The following is a 17,109-nucleotide window of genomic DNA, read 5'->3' as shown; positions in this document are numbered from 1 at the left end:
TGAAACTACTTGTTGGTTCGGTTTGTCCCTTCAGGGCTACTGTAGAAACATGGAGGGCTCGAAAACATAACAATTCTTATTTCAGGAGATTATACACAAATAAAAACACACCATATGAACACACAATAAGTCCTTCCAACTCAAAATAACTGTTGAAAGATAACATTGAACATTTTCAGTAACATAAACATGAAGATTCCTGATGAAGCAGCTTTTACTTGTAATTTTAAGTCCCACTAACTTAATTTAGTAAGTTACAGAATTGTCCTGATCTCTTTTTAACCAGGTACTGTTCGGCTCAAATGTGGCTACAGCGCTTTTTAACATTTTATTCTTAAAATTACTATCAATTAATGTGTTAAATTGGACAGCAAACTGTGTAAACTGCGTACATTGTCACATAATTTTCAGAAAATCAGCAAAAGAAATGAATGTATGCACGTTTCCGCCATTTAGATATTAGAAATTGGTTGATGGAGTTAAGCAGTAGGTGGCGGTAACAAGCCAAACATTCTTAAATTAGCATGCACATCTGAAAGATGTAAGTAAGTTGTGTTTATTACAAACAATGAGAACTCAGTTATTTAAGACTTTCTTAAAATAAGATTTATCCAAGAATTTGAACCTTAATCTAAGACACAATTTCTACACACAGCACAATGAAATAAGTTACATTATCTTAAATTAAAGCACCAGAAACATTATTATTTATATCATTTTTTTATTAAAACAATGAGAAACTAAACAGCTGCTTCATTTCCAACACTGGGACCACATGACTCTCTCTTAAACTGAGAAGTTGTGTGAGTGCTCTTAACTCCTAAAATAAAATAATCCTCTGCTGAGATATTATACAAACTATTGTTGTTACCGGTTAAATGGAGCTCAATATTAGCTGTAATATCTTATTAAGACAAAGTTAGACACACTTTCTTAGAACCAGATCACTTTTCTAATACACATAGCAGAAGATCATTAAAGAGCATTTGTTTGATTCATTTATTCACTTTGTCTCATTTTCTTTCCACTTATACATTTACTTATCCACACTCTCTTATGCGATGTGTGTTGAAGTTTTGCTGTTTGCACTCAGTTATTCGGATGCATACATTTGAAAATAAAACCAGGTGCTTTAAACGCCTCTTGTTGAATAGCCGAGGCTAACAGGCACAGAAGCTAATGGACGCACAGCTCACTGACCACACAATGGATACAACATCCATAGAGGGAAAAAGATCTGTCCCTGGCATAATGCATCAGAAGATGTTGAACTGTTCATTAATTGGATACATTACAGGCTCTCTTCCAGTTGAGAGATATTTACAAATCCTTGCCAAGCAGCCGTTAACTGAGATGAAGATGAACAAAGTGCCAGACGCCTCCCTCTGTATCTCTGTGCGTTCATCGTGGATCGTATACCATCTATCTCTGCTCCCCCTTTGATCCGGATCTGCCTCTCTTCGTTGTGCTCGGGCATCTGCTGGGCGACAAAGGCCCGTTTCAGAGGAAGCGTATGGCCGTGCATGTTAATGAAGACGCTCTTTTCACTGTTGAAGTTGGCCAGACGTGTGCCCTCCGCAGCCTAAAGAGAGCTCACAAACACTACAGCTGCTGTGGCCAAATAGGCAGGAGTTGAGATGTCCCAGTGCCAGCTTTTTACTCCACAATGCTGTAAACAAACTTCTCTGGAGAAATATAACATATATAAAGTGTTCTACTACACCTTTAGGAAAGACTATTTTAATCTGGTCAACAGGGGGCAGCTCCATTGGCTGCAAAAAAGAAGTCTGATAATATTGAGTCTTATGGAGAAATGAGCCGACCTCTCAGTTGATGAGCTTCAGTTTTCTAATGAGTTTATGGTCTCTGTCTCTAGTTTCAGTCTTCTTCCATACAGCATGATGTTCATTTAGTAACTGATGGTCCCATTTAGAGTAACACAGACCATAAAGCAGGGTATGCTTTAGGGCGGGGCTACCTTGTGATTGACAGCTCATTCTCAGTGAGTCCATCCAGCTCAACGCACCAAACTCAGATCAAACTGTCAAACTAGGCAGTGCTGATCAGATATGGATCCAGATTCTGTTACTGACTACTAGCCAATGAGAGCAGCTCGCAGTACGTCACCGCTGTTGGCTGTAAAAAAAACCCAAACTCGATAGGTTCACACTTAATGGAAAGACTGACTTGAATTGTTTTGACTATTTAGTGAAGATTTGTGCTAAATGTGGATGCAACCAGGAGTGTTTGCTCTGTTTTCTGTACAGTGAGAGAAGGTCAAATCTGCATTACATCATTGATATGTATTGTATTGGGCTCATTAGATAGCAATTATCGGATTACAGCAAATTGGATAAAGTCCCCTAAAAACACTGGAGTACATGTATGTAAGTTAATTTCAAAATAAATGTCATGCACTTGGTTATATTTCACATTTTAGGTCCAGTTATTAGAGAGCTGAAAAGCCACAAACAGTGGAGAGTATATTTACTCTATAGATCTATAGATCGATTATTGAATACTGAATGGATCTGGGATGTAGCTTTTGAACTTTAGACCATCCCATAATGCCAGAGCAGGTATATCTTCTGAATATTACATCGATAATCTCCACAATGTGCTGAATTCCCCAGATGACTTCGCCCCCGTGACCTCCGACCTCCCTCCACTCTTTGTATTTTCAGTTGGAGAACAGAGCCGTTTATTACATGATAAACTGCGTCTTTGTCTGCTGATAAATACACTCCTCACGCGGACGACTACAGACCGTCTCATTGTTCGCGTCAAACACTGAAACTCTGTGCGGAGAAACGGGCCGAGAGACAACCAGAGATACTGGAAATTAGTCCTCTTTCTCTCTTCATTCATCTGTCAGCCAGTCAGGAGTGAGACCTCTTTTATTTAATGTATAAACAATTATAAATGAAATCATAAATCAACAGAATTATATACAAAGTCGTCATTTTAGTGAGTTGGTTTGTACGTATCATCATATAATTTTAACCTTATGAATCAAGATTATAACTTAAAAAGCTGAATTTTTGAATTTTGACCATAAAGAGTGAGATCCAACCTTTGTTTTTATCTCTTTCCTTTATTCTACTTGCAGAAATTGTCTGTGACTTGTATGTGAAAAGAAATTATTGGAAATCATATTTTTTTTTAAATATATATAAGTTTTTGATTTGTTGTGGTCATAATTTCATCTGATACAGAATTTTGATGGAGTAATTATCAAAAAGCTTATTGGATCTTACAGAAAAATCTATATTTTGAACTTTAATTTTGACATTAAATGTCCTCATTTTAAACTAATTTAGAGTACTTTTGATCAATTTCCTTGTAGATATAAGCAGTATGTGAAGGAGTTTTTGCATTTTTGTGGTTAATATAGTCTTAGATTTTTTATCTGATACATAATCATCTTTAAAATGTACATATATATATATATATATATATATATATATATATATTATATTTTCACCTCTAATTTGACATAAAATGTATGTAAATGTTTGTGAAATGTCATGTAATTCTATATAATAACATATAATTTGTTTAATTTTTGAGTTTGATGTCATTTTCTGAACATTGTGAGGTCACTTTCCCAGTAAAAGAAACATTTAGGTATTAAAACAAAAGCTTTTTCAACTTGTTAACTTCACTTTTTCACCGAACAGTCCCAGAAGCAGCAACCCTCACAGATTTTTACTCACAATCAACCCATCTTTCTTCTCCTCCGTCGTGTCTGTTTTAGCATTTTGTCTCCTGGGAGACGCCGTCCTCAAACGGCCGGGGCGTCCTCAGAGCCAGCCTGGGCTCCCTGAGCTGAGCCGTCACCGTGGCAACAGGTCAGGGCCTCCTGCCGGGCTGGAAAAGGTTTTGCCAGGCTGCTGAGTCATCACCTGGCAGCCAGTGTAAATGTGAGAGCAACACACACACACACACACACACACACACACACACACACACACACACACACACACACACACACACACACACACACACTGATACTGGTGTTTGAAAAGGATTTTTAATCAGATTTTTTGTTATTTTTATGCTGTAATTTGTTTGTTTCCCTGTTTTTAAAGAAGTTGCTGCGTTTGCTGCCAACCTGCTGTGACCTCTGACCTCTCATCTCCTCATTATTAGACCTTTGGTTTTTGGCAAGAGAGAAGTTTCTGTTGACCTGTTTTCAAGTCTCACTGAGGAGAAAAACAAAAGTTATGTCTAAAAAGTGTAAAAATAAAATCCTATTGTGTTTGTAATTCTCATAAGTCAACATTAGAGGGCAGCAGTGTGTCAGACACACATCATAAACATGTATTCACCCCTTCAAACCGTCTCAGTTTTATTATCAGTTTTTAAGGAGGTTCACACTTGTACTCTACCAGCAGTACTGGCTGCTTTACTTTGTCAGAATTGTAACTTGAAATCAATGTATTCTGATTTTTTTGAAGAAATTATGTCTCAATTTGGAATGACTTATGGATAAAGTTGAATCCAAATCACAGACGGAAAACAAAGGCCAAAACTAGAAAAGTAAAACTAAAATAATGCTTTAATATGTCCTGATGATGGTGGTTGTGTGCTGATGATAAAGCAGTTCACACTCTCTTCCTGCTCCCGGCTGCAGCGTCGACATTGTGCCCTAGCTGGCGTCTCCCTCTGCTGGATTACAACCTGGCATCGTGTCCGTCTGCCTGGCTGCCGATCACAGTATAATCTGAACAGATCCTCAATCTGTCAGTCAAACCTGAATCCCATCTGGCTCATTTTGTTGTTCACACTGCAGCGGTGGACTAACCGCAATAAAGCTGGATAATACAAAGGAGGAAAGTGTTTTCTGGAGGGTCAGGGTGAGTGTTATTGTGCAGGGTATTACCTCGAGTTATGGCTACAATCAAGGCACCCAGGTGATTTGTGAAGGTCGGTCATTGTCGCCTGGAGCTTAGAGGAGATGACTGTCTGTCTTCCTGTCTCCTCCTGTCTCTCAAATACACTCTCACTAAAAAAAAAGAAAAAAACATTCATCATGGCAAGTTCTTAAGCCTCTGATTCATCCTTCAAATCGGATTCTTCAATTCTGCCAATCAGACCTGGATTAACACAGTGTGGTGCCCCTCTCCTCCCACTTTACATGTTAAAAAGTGAAATGTACTATGGGTATTAAGACCATCAACTTATAGCTACAATAAAGACTCAACACACATACTACAGAAACATGTAAGACCCAATCAAAAAACCTGATGTGACTGCAACTCATATCCTAATGCCACACCTTATGCTTCATATTATTATTTCCAACATAAATGGAGACTTCAAGCAAAACCACTACACCATCAGGTGCTGTGGTTATGATGGAGGGTTTCTAATGTTAGACTCACAACAATATAATAAAGGTTTTTCACATTATACTCGGACATTAGCGCATAGTCAAGACATGTTGGTAATAATACCTTTATTGTGCAGGAAAATGGTGCAGGCTGAAGCAGGAAGTCAGTATTTAAACAGACAGTTTGGGTAATAATTTTACTGTTTGAATACTTCCCTGAAAGTTTGTTTATAACCTTGTTGACAAGCATATTTTTAGTGATGTTGCTGTGTTTACAGATCTCAGATATTAATCATTTCTGTCAATGTATGACAGCTTCTGGCAGACAACCACAACGCTGACGCAGGCACAAAGGGGATGTGACGCCATCGACAGGCGACCGGTGAAACGCAGCGTTACCTGAATAAAATGACAAATTTCTCTGAGTTTGAACATTGTTGGAAACATTTCAGATAAAGTAAGAACTCAACTACATATAGAACATAAATCTAGTGTTAATAGATATTTTAATGAAGTTAATGTTACATATTATATCTTTAATATCATATTTACTGATAAATTCAAATACAAACTCAGCACAAAGAATAATCATCAAACATCAACAAATTTAACCACTACCAGCTTTTTGCTGTTGATGTCACAACATAAAACTACAATAATGGTGGAAAATGTGTATTTTTCCTTTGTGATGGTTCTGATTTTATGTTTTAATTAAGAGTGCAGTCTAACATTACTACAGTATGCAGATGATATTAAATTATACTTAAATGCAAAAGGTGACAGATTTCCGCTTTAATACAAACACTTCAACTGAATGAACATCTCTTTTGGCGCAGTATGGAGCCACTGATGCAGATTTTGAACCTGTGCCCCTCTCCGTTGCCATGGCAGCCTCAAATGTGCCAGCATGCAGGGCTATGCAGCTGCAGAGTGGCCATCTCATGTCGCATCTTCCCCTCCGTAATCCCATAATCCTCTTCTGCCTCCACTCTCACCCCCCCGATGGGATTAGAGGCTCCTGGATCAAAGCACTCTATCCTCCACACACACACACACACACACACATAGCCTACCTGATGGCCTACATCTACTTCCTCCTTCCAGGTTGGGCTAATGGGACTGACAGGAAAACCAATCTACAAGATAATAAACAGGTTTACAGGCTGAAGAGACTGTGGACTAATAGAGGACAGTGATGAATCACTACGAGCAACAACATAAACAACAGCCATCATAAGCTGTTTATTTTCATAAATCTTATTAGAGTTACCTGCTGGTGAAGGACATATTCACCCGTTAATATATATATATATATATATATATATATATATATACCAATTCACTGTGTTGTATTGTCCAAAAATCCCCTAAAAAAGTAAATAAATCTTCTTGCAGAGTTTATATTTTCAACTTTTTCTTTCTGCCTTCCAGCTGTGAAAATGGTCTTTAGGCTACTGCCTGAATTTGCGTCATGAAAAGCACGTTTTTCTTTAAAAATACACTATGCAGAGGACACATTTCTGATGCTAAATATCTCTATTTTCATTGTATTTATATGTATATATGTATATTTCATTTACATTGTTCTGTTCTCTTATAGAATACACATCATCTTATAGAGATTTATTTGTTATAAATGGTATATTTGGTTGTAAGTAACGTAAAGTATTCAAGTTACGTTACTTTAATATTGTAATACTTGGATTAGGTTACCGACTACAGTTTTCAGCAGGTAATTAGTTACTCTGTTGGATTACATTTTTAAAGTAACCCTCCCAACCCTTCAAAAGTAAAAGTGTTTGCATGCTAGATACTAAATCAGGGACCCCTTTCAAGAGAAAACCTTAGTATCAAAAAATACAGGAGGGACCCACCTTAAGGCCCTTATAATTTAAGTTTCATTAACATAAATGACAGGAGGGAGGTTTCAGGGCCCCCAACACGCCTTGAAATAATCAAATTCATCATTCAAAAATAGATTAAGACTATAATTGTTGGTCATGCCATATATTAGACTGTTTTTAAGACTCCACCTCCTGCATGTCCCTGTCTGCCAAACACTGGCTGGGTCATCAGAGCCATTTTTAGCTCGTTAGTGAGTTAATTAAGTGAATCAGATCACAGACAGATCACACAGCTGGTGGAAGGCCTGCCATCCAGGAAGGAAGCGTTGTGTTTGGAGAGAAGCTCCTCCTTCGGAAGCAGACAGTGAAGCTTCAGGCCTGATTTATCTGTCCTTGTTCCAGACCAGGTTTTCAAGTCCAAAACAAACGTGTCTGAGCCGAGCCAGAGAGGCCAACAAAGGTCAGAGAGGGTTTGGCTCTAGGTCGTGATATTTAAAGAAGGTTTGAGAACCGCCAATGAAGACAGTCATGATACTGTCTGCGTGTCCTCCATTTCTACACTGAAATTAGACTTCTAGCCTTCCTTTTAACTCGATACAGCAGAAGATATCATGGTTTTTATCCATGGCATCTTACCCACAGTGAAACTCGACTGCAGACAGTTTCTTTTTTAATTGAAAAGACGCACAAAAGTGAACCGACCATTGAAGACATTTAGATTATACATCACTAGGATTTATGATAGTGAAACTTTTCATCCTCTACTGTGTAAATAATTGTCACTTTGGAGCCTAAAACCACATCAAAATGTATCACTTGAAAGTCAGTGTAAATATGAAAAACACACAGGACTCAAACTACTGTCTCCAGGGGAAAAGTCCTAACCTGAACCGACTCATCCACCACATTTCTCTCCATATGTTACATTATAAACCCCCTCAGGCCTTTTTTCTAGAAAAGGAAGCAACATTCACTTTTAATTTCCTGTCATTCTAATGAATCTATATCTGAAAATATTTAGTCTGACACATCTATCACCTTCTATTTATAACTCTGTCTCTATGTCTGCTCTGCATTAAACTAAATTAAGTCATTTCATGCAGCAGTAAAAACGTCTTCTTCAGTGTTTTGACAGTCTTGTAGAGAGCGCCCAGCGTGGCAGCGACCACACAGAGCTAATCTTCCCACTGAAACCTCCCCCGCACACAAAAACAGCTCCTGACAACCACAACACCATATGGTGAACACTAAGCTTCCGCCAGGTCATAACATCACCGCTTCAAAATCTAGGAGCGGCTGACACGCCGCTGCACTGGAGCCGCCGGAGAGGATTACTGATGTCAAAGAAACGATGAACTACACTTCACCAAGCTGTGACGTGTAATGTGAGGCAGTAATATTTGGTGCATCTGCAGTATTTGTGCAGTTACCAATAAAAACACATGTATGTAAAATGTAAAGAAATCAGTGTCAGTGCTGATTACAACATGAATAATTACAGACTACTGAAGCAGAGTCAGTCATTTCAGGCTGAAATTAAAATTAAATTAGTAGCCAGAAGCTTCACAATTTGGTTGAAACTCTTTTCCAGATTCGCTCCAGTCGACAGGAAGTGTTTCGGCATCTTGCTAAAGGACACGTGGATGTCGTTGTATGTATCAAAGCGGTGACCTTTCAGCAACAGGAAGTGTCCTCCATCGTCCTCTGATGTGAGCGCTCAAACAGCTGCCGCAGAGAGGACTTGAAACAGAAAAGAGAACTCATTATGATAATAGGAATCGGCCGGGGAGCTTTTCAATGAGATTAAAAACAACTTGATTAACCCTTCTGTCAGCCACGCAGCTCCGCTGTAAGCCACTCGAAGATCCTACGAGTTAAATGAGAATCAAACCGTCCACAGATAACAACTCCATGAAGAAATTAGCTTTAAATCTTTTCTGAGCTGTTTCACTTGCATTGTACTTGTGTTGCAATTGTTACTGTTTTGAGATACTTTGCTTATACGTAACATTTCCCCATTAAAGTGTCTGTAAACATTAGAGCTATGTTCTATATGTGATCGAGTTGTGTACTTACAATATCCAAAATGTTTCCAACAATGTTCAAACTGCCAGAAGTTGTAATAAATTGACTTTTTACTTTATTCAGTGATTTTACTGGTTGTAATCAGTTGGATTGTTTTGGAGACCTGTCGATAATTCAGCTCCTGTTCTGGATCTTAAGCTATCAAAGAAACTAAGCTGAGCTAACATTAGCAGCGGCTCAACTCCCATGATCCCATGCTACCTTCATGAAATCACCAACCGTATTGTTGTTTTGATGTGAGAGACACCCTTTAGTGGCAGACATGATGTATTGAACAGTTAATTTTTTCCATTTTATGCTACTTCATGCTACTATTATTAATTACAGTGCTTGAGTAATCACGGTTCCTCCCGTCAGCATATATAAACTTAAAGATTCTTAAAGACGGCACTCTTCCTGGTTTTCGTGCTATAAACAAATGCAGCAGGTTTCCCTGAACTGTTTACAGTACCCACATCTTAATGTTGTAATGATTTACTGATGTTAAAAAGCTATGAGGCGAACCTTCACCCTCCCTCACTCACTTTTATCCCCATTAATCTCACACTTCCTCACTGTGCTTGGCTAAATGTTTTTCGGCCTTCATTTGCCCGAGCTCCTCCCCCATCGATCATAATTATCATTCAAGATTGATGAAGCCGCCGAGGAAACAAGACATCCGCTTTACGAGGTCGGTCACTTTCAGTGTAACTACGGAAAATCATTGAACATTGGCTTTCATTTTGCCAAGTGTGTGTCTGAGTGTGTTAAACCTGCTTTAGAGTTTGGAGGACCTCCTGAAGTCGTATAAATCTCATAAGGGGGTGAACTGGTGAAGCATGGAAGCCCATCGGAAGGCCAAATGAGAATCAAAACTCCATAAAAAGGTTAAATGAGAGTTTCACCTCTGGACCAAATACTGTACACTGTAAAAACAGCCCCTCTAGAAACAATATTCTTTAATATAACAACATTTTTTAAGACTACTTTTCTTGGCTAGAATTCTTAAAACTGACTAAAGACTGTAACGAGCCTTAAAACTGGAAAAATGCAAAACATTAAACAAGCAATGAGAACTCAGTTGTGTAAAATTTTTGTCACTTTATTGAGCCGCTTAATATAAGATGAATAATTAGCAAAAGAAATCTGACAATAAGACACAATTTCTTTAAACAGCACAATTAAAATCAGTGACTTTGTCTTAAATGAAAAGAAGAAACATTCTTATTTTTAATTTTTTTTATTAAAACAATGAGAAACTAAACAGCTGCTATATTTCCAACACTGGGACAAGACGACTTTCTCTTAAACTGAGAAGTTGTGTGAGTGGTCTTACTCTTTAAAATAAAATAATCTTGTTCCTCTGCTGGGATATTATACAAACCATTGTTGTTACTGGTTAAGTGGAGCTCAATATTAGCTGTAATGTCTGTAAAGACAAAGTTAGATATATTTTCTTAAAACCGGATTCTAATGTTTAACAAGACTTCCCAGAAGACTGTTTTACTCTCTTGAGATTCCTCCGGCTGATATATGATGTTTGAACACAAAGATTTAATGAGCTGAGGAGACATCCAGCAAGTTGAGCTGGGGGTTGAAACCTAGTCCCAGTTCACTTTAAAGATTTTATATTATGGTGAGGGCAGGGCTCAAGTTCTTCCACACAAAACTGGAAAGAAACAATTATTTATTTTTCCGGTTTTCCCATGTTGATGCAGAAAAGAGACAAAGAAGAATTATATTGTCTAAAATGTCACTGATCCCATTTACTCTACACTTTAGACTTTATGTGTCTTGGATATCTATCTGAGCTCGAGAAGCTCAAAGACAAAGCCCGTCCTCATTTCCAGGTCGTCAAATAAGGATGCGAGCAGTGTTCAGTTAGTTGCAGTCTGCATCTTCACCAACAGATGCCACTAAATCCTACACACGGGTCCTTTAATGTTCATTATGAACAGGTTGATCATATATATATATATATATATATATATATATATATATATTATAGCTATTATAAGTTTCAGTCAGTGTATTGTTTTTAGGAAAAAAAGTGTTAATTAAATAAAACTAATTTACTGCACAGCATTAGAATAAGATCAGCTGAAATATATTTATTTAGTTTTGCCTTATTTATATTTCGTCTCATTGCCTTTTCAGCCTTATGTGAAGCATATTTCTATACTGTTGAAAGTATTTCCTTTGCTTAACACATTTAAATTAGACTTTATAATAACTGTGTGGTAATGAACATAAATTATGAATTGCAGAAACTAACTTTTCTCTTTTAAACTCACAGATTATCAAGACAGACAGCTCAGGTTGCCATGGGAGACGTGGACAGAGAGGTTTGTGGGTAATTGGTGTAAAGTGGGCACCGACGAGGGTTCTGGGATAATGATTTAACAAAAGGAGACTCAGCAGAGAGGATTCAGCTCTGTAGTGCAGAATTACATTATCTGGGCAGACTCTCTGTACGTATCCCTCTATTGATCCATCACTGGGTGCCGTTTGTGAAGCCACAGATGAGATTTAACCCCTGGCTTTAAAGCTGAAAATCTGTCCTTGCACTGAAGGTGTCACCACAGACTGGAGCGGAGTACACAGTCAAACACAAACATTGCCTTTTCAAAATGACTTTCATGTAATTTTGACCCAAATAATTTCAATATCCACAAATTCTGAGTGGTGACACAGAAACTGAGATCCAACTTCGTCGAGCTTTTCTCACATGGTAGTAATGGTTTGTCTCTACGTAGGCCAGAAGAGTGCGCAGTGACATCGGAGAGCTGGGGTGAGATATTCATCAATAGTTCTGTTCAGAAACACTGAAGATGGAGTTATCCAGAGCAGCTTTTATAAATGCAGAGCTGATTCTATTTAACATGTTAAAACCGCTCAATTTAAAATGCCATTAACAAGGTTATTTGATCCATTTTCAGGAAGTGTGGAGTTTGAATTGAGTGAGCTGTAAAACATTTGACCCCATCAATAACAGACAAGCCTCATTTTCATCTTACAAGATGAATTTGTATCATTTGAAGCTGCTGCCAAAACACTGTACATCCATTTGTAAAGGGAAGACATCATTACCCTCTGTTGATCATCCTGTATCTCATCTGGGTGTCCTTGAGCGAAACTCTAAATCCCTCTCTGCTCGCTCTCTTTGTGAATTTCTCTGGATAAGAGCAGCAAGAAGATGAACACTGCAGAAATGTGGTTGGTGCAGAGGATCTAGGCAGTGAATGGTAATCATTTAGGTACCAGGGATTTAAGGATTTAGGGGATTTAAAGGTCACGCCTTCAGAAAGTAGCATCATTTGGTTTCATCATGTTGTCAGAGTGGGTTTCTCTATATTTTGACTGTCAGATGGCGGTCTCAGTTTGTAAATGGATCGGGGGAAACAAGCTAAAGAAAGACTGAAAACACAAGAAATTATGAATAATAGGTTATTCAGCTTTTTCCTCAATCTGACCATTTACCAAACCTCCAAAGGATTACTGCAGTGACTCATGTTTTGCATAAATGCACATTTTATAAATGTATCATCAGGAGTTAACTCTAAATCCTAAAAATGCTGCATAAGGACAGAAGAAGGCTGCAGATTTCAGGTGTGTGTGTGTGTCTTTGTGTATGTGCCTGAAAGTACCGCCAGCTAATCCATGGTCTTTTCCCACTGCTACAGCTGAGGAAATGATGAATAAGTAATTTCCTGTGAACAGGTTGTGCAACCTCAAGTGTGGAGTTAACGGGCAGATGGAGCAGGGAAATGGGCTGGGGAGAAGAGTAGAAGTAGAATAATAATAATAATAGGAAGAAGCAGAGTGCTTGATGATGAAAATCTCCTGTTCTTTCAGCAAAAACTCAATTTCTCTGAGTGTTTCTCAACACGTATTCAGTATTGTTACTTTTACTGCCTCTTCCACCAATGTTGAACTGATTTTGTGTTGTTTGGGAACAAATTCTCCTCTTCAGCTGAATATCTGCTGCTATTTTCCTCTTTCTTTGCTGGCATTTCAAGCATTTGGAAGAAGTTCTCAGTCACCACATTATTGGAAATTCCTGTATTTGTATTCAGGCAGCATCTGAAATAAACCAAATTCCTGGTGTCTCTTCCCATAACCAACCTGGTTGACAAGCAAGCACTCGGGTATTCTGATGCAAAGCGAGCCGGGCTGATAGCGAGGCTCCTTGATAAAGCAGTGAATAGAAGGCTCCTTTTCAGATCCCACAGTTCCCATTCAGCCCAGATGAATAGACGCGTCAAATCCAGTCTGAGCCTCTAATAAGGGCTGAACTTCGGGGCAGCAACGGCCGCTCTTGACTGAGTCGAGTTCAACGGAAAACATTTACCTTTTCATACAAACTCACAACTGTCTGTGCTGAAAATTCTCAGGAGGCAACAGGTTCACTCATTGTCTCAAACTAAATATACAAGTGCTAAAAGTATCTTACATTGCAAATACCTTTTTACAGAGAAATATTTGCAATGCAGAAAAATGCAGGAAAAAACAAGAAGACAAAACAAAAACAACATCAATAAAGTAAAGGTAATTTACTATCACAAATGTGTAAACTAGAAGCAATAGCTTCAGAGTGAACCAAGGCCAAAAACTATAAACAAAAAAGGGAAGTATCTCAGGAGAAAACAGTGCAAAAGAAAATGGCAGTTCACCCCTAAAGTTTCGATTATCTGGAACAACGTGGAAAGAATAATCTTCTTCACACGGTTTAAAAGGCAGTAAAGGTTGTGAGTGAGATGCTGCTGTCAGGTTTCCGTCACACACTCACACAAAAACGCAGCGAGGGACTGAAGGTCAAAAACACAGCCAGAACTGTACCATTCCCAGCAGCCTCAGTTGGGCTTTGTGTTTGGTACTAATTAGCTAATGTCAGCATGCTAACACACTAAACTAAGATGCTAAGGTGTGACAAACATTATACCTGCATGTAAGCATGCTGACATTAGCATTAGGCTTAAAAACCACTTAATTTAACTGTGGTTAAAACCGGAACAATTTGGAAGTAAATGTTGAAAACAGGGACATTTTAAGGTTTTACTGATATTTGTTGGGACACAAAACTGGGACAATCCCAGACAAACTGGGTCACTGGAGGGTCAGAGGCACTGGGACCCGGGAACTTCTGTTCCAGATGTTAGAAACCTCATTCAGTCAGAGAAAAGCAGCAGCTGGAACCGGCATTTTTCTTTGATGAATCAATCGGCTAATTAATCATGAATGAATGGTTTCAGCTCTACAAGCACAACAACAGACGTCCAGGAAAAGAAAAGTAAATGATCTTCTGACAGGAAACAGGTGGAGGAAGACAAACTTTTGAACCACATTGATGGAGTTTGAGATTGTTTTGGTGTCTCCAGGGTCGATAATTAACTTTGTGGAGGAAAATGGTTTCAAAACAGTGAAAACTAATAATATTTAAACAAATGTCTGTCAGAGACTGTTTTGGAGAAGATATACAAATAAATATATATAAATAAACATGTGACTGAATGATGTGTTTAAGTGCGTCTGGCTTTGGTCATGTGAAATAAATGAAAACTTCAGCCTATTTGATTTAGCTGATATCTTGTCAGCCTGAGATGGTGAAAACGTTTGAGAAATCCTTTTCCAAAAGTGCAGGTCCAAGGTGACACCGGCCTGCTGAATGGATATCAGAGATCTGCACTGATCTCCAGTCACTTCATAAGTCGTCTTACAGATATTCATCATATACCCCTCGGCCTCTGACAGTGCAGAATGAGAAAGCGCGTGGAGGGCAGTCAGATAAATCAGCACGCTTTCACTTCTCTAACACTGCTGTAGCATCCATCATATTCTCTGTGTAGGAAAAGTAAGGTAGAGAGATGCCTGATGTTTTCTAAAATCCTACAGCTCTCGGGATGTGATTGAACTGTCCAACGCAAAAGCATGAGCTGAATAAGAGATACGCATAAGAGCTCAGGTATTAACGGCAGAAAGACTGAAAGGTGAGGGCTTACAGTGAAGACTCTCTTACCCTTGGTGGTTGAGCGCTGCCTTTTGAGGGTGTTCACAATGAGTGTTTATTAAAATACAAATAAAATGCAGGAAAAGTTGTAAAAATATCTTGTCTAAGAAATTTTATCCATCCTGATGAGGTGTAAGCTGCTTTTTCTGATAAAGTAGGACGATGCAGTTTAATCACAGCTGTACTCCTTTGCTGTTGTCTTTCTCCAGCTGTTGGACTAATTAGCTGCCTTGTTGGAAATTTTGGTTGCTGCCTTTAAAATCTTCCTCGGGCATGACCGAGGGGGAACAGACAGGCAACACACGCTGTGGCGAGGTCTGATTTTACAACTTTCCATGGTCGAGCAGATCAAAGTGAAGTTTCCTTTCAGCTTTGGTTGTGTATTTGAAGGCTTGGAAGTCAGAGCGTTCAGGCATCTTACAGTGTTTGATCTGATATTCTGTATTTGATGGTGGATATATTTAAAACTAAACTGGGAATAACAGCGGCATCACTTTCTGATACAGTCACAGAGCGACTGGCAAGTGTGCATAAAGTATGAATGAATGAATGCCTTTAAGGCATTAAGGCAAAAGTAATCTATACCAAATGCAAAAAAACTGCAAGGGGTTAACATCATCTAGTTCCATATGATACCGGTATCTCCAGCTTTAAAACCACAGCCTGCTACAGCCTATCAAAGACAGTGTGGAGTGGAAGGGGTTATGATAATAGGGTGGCCAATCAGATTTCAGGAGCCACCCTAGACCTAAACCTTTGCTACAGTCTGAAGGTCTGAAGGTTTGAAGGTCTTAAGGTCTGAAGGTCTTAAGGTTTGAAGGTTTGAAGGTCTGAAGGTTTGAAGATCTGAAGGTCTGAAGGTTTGAAGGTTGAAGGTTTGAAGGTTTGAAGGTTGAAGGTCTGAAGGTCTGAAGGTTTGAAGGTCTTAAGGTCTGAAGGTCTGAAGGTTTGAAGGTTGAAGGTTTGAAGGTTTGAAGGTTGAAGGTCTGAAGGTCTGAAGGTTTGAAGGTTGAAGGTCTGAAGGTCTTAAGGTCTGAAGGTCTGAAGGTCTGAAGGTTTGAAGGTCTGAAGGTTTGAAGGTTGAAGGTCTGAAGGTCTTAAGGTCTGAAGGTCTGAAGGTCTGAAGGTTTGAAGGTCTGAAGGTCTGAAGGTTAATACTTCTTCTCGCCCTCTGAGGCTACATATATAGGCGTCCCTCTGATAGGTGGATCTTATTGGGTGAACATGTAAACACACGATGTAAAGAAAGTAACAGAGGTCAGGACTCTTTGACTTTTGCAGGGTGACAGCTGACCTTTAACACCCTAACCAACCCTTTCTACTGCTGCCACTGCAGTCTGAAAATAGACCTGCCTGAGATAAAGACAGTTATTCTCTGTGTCTTTATTAAGAATCTTAAGGCCAAAACAGAGACAGAGATCTTACTTAAACCTCTTTGAAACAGGATGAACTATCTTCTAATCAAAGTCAAAACAGTGAGAGGTTTGAACTTCAATGAAACTCGTCAGCGCTTTAGTTCTACAGCCATTAATGAATCTTCATATGCAGGAAATCTTCTCTCTGAGGCTACACTTCTAAACTTATTTGGAGATATTCGTCGTCTTCTCGGCAGCTTTTTACAGCGGAGAGGACAAATCTTTTGGAGTGGGTTGATCAATGAGATGAAAGAGGAAGAGGGATGTTAGACTGATGAAAGAATTCTGTTACAGTGTAAAACACATTTAATTTAACTTAATCCTCCAAAAAACTGTACTGTTGAAGCCATTTTATTGTCTTTATATCATAATAAAAGTGTAAGTATTGTTTTTATTTCCGTTTATTAATAATTTTAAGCCCAAGCTCCCATTTAATAATCAATT

This window comes from Dicentrarchus labrax, unplaced genomic scaffold, assembly GCF_905237075.1.
Source record: "Dicentrarchus labrax unplaced genomic scaffold, dlabrax2021, whole genome shotgun sequence".
Taxonomy (NCBI): Eukaryota; Metazoa; Chordata; class Actinopteri; family Moronidae; genus Dicentrarchus; species Dicentrarchus labrax.
Note: the sequence above shows the minus strand (reverse complement) of the source record.